This window comes from Oculina patagonica, chromosome 11 (assembly GCF_052425735.1).
Source record: "Oculina patagonica isolate OP01 chromosome 11, crgOcupat, whole genome shotgun sequence".
Taxonomy (NCBI): Eukaryota; Metazoa; Cnidaria; class Anthozoa; order Scleractinia; family Oculinidae; genus Oculina; species Oculina patagonica.
The window spans coordinates 3710992-3715373 of NC_135768.1; positions in this window are offsets into that span (position 1 = coordinate 3710992).

The following is a 4382-nucleotide window of genomic DNA, read 5'->3' on the forward strand; positions in this document are numbered from 1 at the left end:
CATTTTTTGTGTATTCATCTGTTCTTTTGACTTTTTTTTAAGAACACTAAACTCGTCAGCAATTTTTCATCGTGAAAAGCACCACAATTCACCACAAAGCTCAAACGTCATTTAAAATTTGTGCCTACCGACATAAAGCGTAATATCCGATTAATCATTCGTCAAGAAATCTGTACCGTGATTTATCGTTGTTTTATGGGGTTTGGATGTTTTTTCAAGCTATTTTTTATTCAAGCCACTTGTTAAAACGACCATTCTAAGCGGCAACAATGAAAGAAATACTCGACATGACTTAGTTCTGAGGACAGGTAACGAATTGTGTACGCTCGGTTTTTGTATTATCATAAACTTGTGCCATTGAAGAGGGAACTCGAACTTGTTGTTAATATTCAATGCTCGCAGCTTGTGCCTTTATTTAGACCACGCGAGTCAGCTCATAAATCTCAGTTGAGATTCCCCGTTATTGTTTTCAAGAGGTAACCATTTGCTTTGAAAAGCTATATTTCGGTATTTTGCTGTTCGCTTACATGCGATCAAGTTTCTTTTGTGTTTAAATATTTAAACAGTTTCGTTAGGCCATAGCATCAATATTGAATCTAAAAGATTAGAGTTAGTAATCGACCAGAAATAACAAAAAACTGTTTTGTTATGTCTGCTATCTGCTAAAGAAACAAAAACAAAAATGAAACCTGCAAATGAAGTCAGCCTCCTTGTAAACCTCCAAACATGAAGGTCAGACTTTGTTTTTCTGGAATCGTTTGTAAAAAGGATTAAAACTACCTTCGGAAACGTTCACTTTTTTTCAAGCAAAGTTCGCTTTGTTTACTTAAAACGAATTTGTTCAATGCTAAGGAAGGAAATTTTCAAGCTTTGTCACTGGCGAGAAACAACTGAAAATAATAAAATCGTAGATCTCTCTGGCCTGGTTTTGCGAGTGTCTTTGCCAGACTCGTCGATAAGTTACGCTTTCAGAAATTTGTTAAATCGACTTGGGCCTCTAGTTTACTGAGAAACGAAGAACAAAATATAACCTATTATCTGTGCACGAAAAAAATATAAATTTAACATAAGGATGCTGACAGGGAAACCTATTTCAGTCCCAAAGCAAAAATTGAAAAATCTCGTCTCAAGATTTTCTTTTCAAAGCTCTGATTGTTACAGTATATTAGGCGGTACAACCCGGTACGAAATACTAATTAAGTAAAACACGGCTAAATCAGTCTTCGTTTTATTTTCTAGCCCGGGGAATTTTACATTGATTATGGCGGATAGATCAAAAACCGTGGAAAAAGGGAATATTTTATTTTTCATTCCAGTGAAACAACACAGTTTATTTTGTTACGCCTGCATATACACGTAACACGGAGACTTTTATCGTTGCTTGCTTAAGGATTAGTTGTATTTACTGTGGAAGCAATAAAGGGTTTTTATTTAGACTTCATATTTCCTACATTGCGAGCGACTCAGGAAGTTTACCAAGAAGTGTGATTTCATTGCTACATAAAATTAGTCTTGCCAACAAATTTCGCCTCGGTACATTTTATTTTTACATTTAATTAGTACATCGCACTTTAACACAGAAACGATGACGCGTTTGAATCAAGCCATACACAAGTTTAATTGAAAATATTGCTGACAACGGAAGCAAATTTCCGACCTCGACGGCTGGGAAATTCTGGGTGGGAAATTCGCGATCATGAACTCATTTTAGACACAATTTCCTTTCATTCAAAGGGAAACGGTGTATTTTCGAACAATTGGCAACGGTAGTTTTTTTTGAATACTTTTCTTTTTCTTTATGGCTGTCAGCAGAGAATTAAAAAAGCATCATTATCCGTGATTTTGTGTCAGAAGCTTGTGACATTTCAAAGTTATTGGCTAAATAAAGCTAAGGAAATAGCAGATCAAACAGCAGTGCTGCACGTTCAATACCGTGTTCTTAAAGAACTCCACTTGAAATTTTTAATTTTTTCGCGAAATCAAAACACCTCTAAAATCTGGATTGATTGATCTCTGAAATGGAGAACTAATTTTGTGGCGGGAAAATAGAGTTGTTATGTGATTGAGAGGTTCTCGGTTACAAAAGGATAGAAAACCCACTGTTTGCTTATTGGAGCAGCTTTGTGTGACCAACAATAGTTTAATAACACTAACTTTAATTAAAAATGGCCGTTTACTGTGACCGGACTGTTGACTTATGGTTTTGTCTCTTTTATCTTTGTCATATCAGGTGCGGCAGCGAAATCGTTGTAAAGGAAATTCATTGGTTATTGCAAAGTCGGTGATTGTGGGATTTTCGCAACGTACGTAACATATTAAACAGAAATTTCTTGATTGGCGCTATCGTGTTGCATACACGATGCGGCGTACTATTCAAACACTAGGATGTGTACCCAAGCTTCTACTGTCTGTTAGGATGGAAATTTTGTATAAACTCGAGTTGACGTTTCCGAAATTTATCTTCGCATTTCCTTAATAACGCGGTTTACACAGGATTTAAATTAATGCAATTTCAATTTTGCGTCTATGTGATAAAAATTAGAAATTGTAAAACTTGAAGGTTTGTTAGTTGTTGTCTGATGAGAAACAGAATCATTACCCCGGCTGCAAAATGAACTAAAAAGTCATATTTCCTCCCATATGCTAGATCAATATTTTCCGTAAATTTAACTGCTAATAAAAACCATTGCAATAATGTCATAATTTTTAAAGCAAAGACTAAAAAGACAAACTTTACTAACAAACTATAGCTAAATTTTGAACCCACAGAAAAAAAAACACCAAACAGTTGTTCCTTAGTTTGTAAGCCTTGTCCATTTTTTTAAACGTCTTTCTCATGCTTCGTTTTATTGCCTCCAGTTAATTTTCTAAAGATAGGAAATTCATACAAAGAATTGTTTTCTTATTTTGTTGCTAATTTACTTTTAACCTTCAACTAACCCTATGATAAAAATAGAAAGAAAAAATACAGCGCTACTGAAGCATTGTTTCTTTTGCACCAATATGCTTTTATCAAAAATTGATGATTCATAAAAAAAGTATATAACCAGCTTAGGTGGGACCAAACAAGTACTGTTCAATTGCAGCGCAGTGCATTACAGAGTCGGTGGTTTTCACACACGACCGCGGTTTGAAAAAAAACAATACATTACCAATAATGTTAAATTGTTATTTTTAGAACCGAGTTTATAATAAAGTGAAGGTACGTAGGCTCGAGTGTATCCATTTTCGTACTCTATAGCTGCGAGTGGCCTCTCTCATCCCTGAGATTTTCAGCGGAAGATTTTCAATTCTTTGTGGATCGACGAACGAGAGGGTGGGACTCTACAACAAGAGGCATGTCACGTGATTTCAATGGTGGGAGGAAGAGACACTTGTCATCGCTGACGGACCAATCTCTGCTTCGTGTATGAATAATATTTTTACTCTCTCCAGAATTGGCAACATAAAGAAGTTGACGAGCAATATCTACTTTATTTTTGTTTAGCAAAAAGAAAAACACCTCTATTGAACCAAAATATCCTTTCGCGGTTATTCAACGGATTTTGTTAATTTTCTTCAGATTTCTCGATGAAATCGTGATAACTTTTTATTGCACCAGCATGGTTTGGATTGTTTGTTTAACTTTATCAAAGATCTGAGATAGAATTTCCGAAGGCTAGTATCTTAATCTCGGTGTTCATCTATAATGACTTATGCTTCAAAACCCAATTTCGCACGTTTACTCGTGTTTCCGATTAAACCATCACACAAAACAATATCACAATATTTTCGTTCCCACCTACGACATAAGCAAACATGGCGTGGAAAAAGATTTCTCTTGATAAACAAACATGACATTGACCGGTCGTGATAAAAAATAAAACTGACACAAATGAGTTAATTTCTGTTGTCAATGGAAACGAAACTATCTGGCACCTTTTTCATAGAGATTCTATTTGACGTCTTGTTTCAGCCGCTTTAAAATTGGAGAAATGATTGTTAGATTTTTTATTGAATTATGAATAGAAGTTTATACGCAGCCGTAACCGTGACAACGCTTGCTTGCGATTTGACTGCACACAAGAATCCTAACAACGAGATGTTTTTAAAACCACCCCTATGAGAGCAGAGGTTTTCATGTTAAAGCATCTTTAAATATCAAGTTCTTCAACCTACTGTTCAGGAAAGAGAAACATCTCAAATAAATGAAAAATCTTAAAATTGAACATGAATACTGTGGACAATTGTTTTAACCACTGTGACGCGAGCCTCAATGTCTCCATTTGTTCAGCTTCGTAGCTTATGAGGACTGTTCAAACATTTTCCCGAAACAATGTCGCATTTTCGTCAGTAAGTTGCTTTGTTAATTTCATCAAAAGAGCTGTTGTTTACCTTGGACG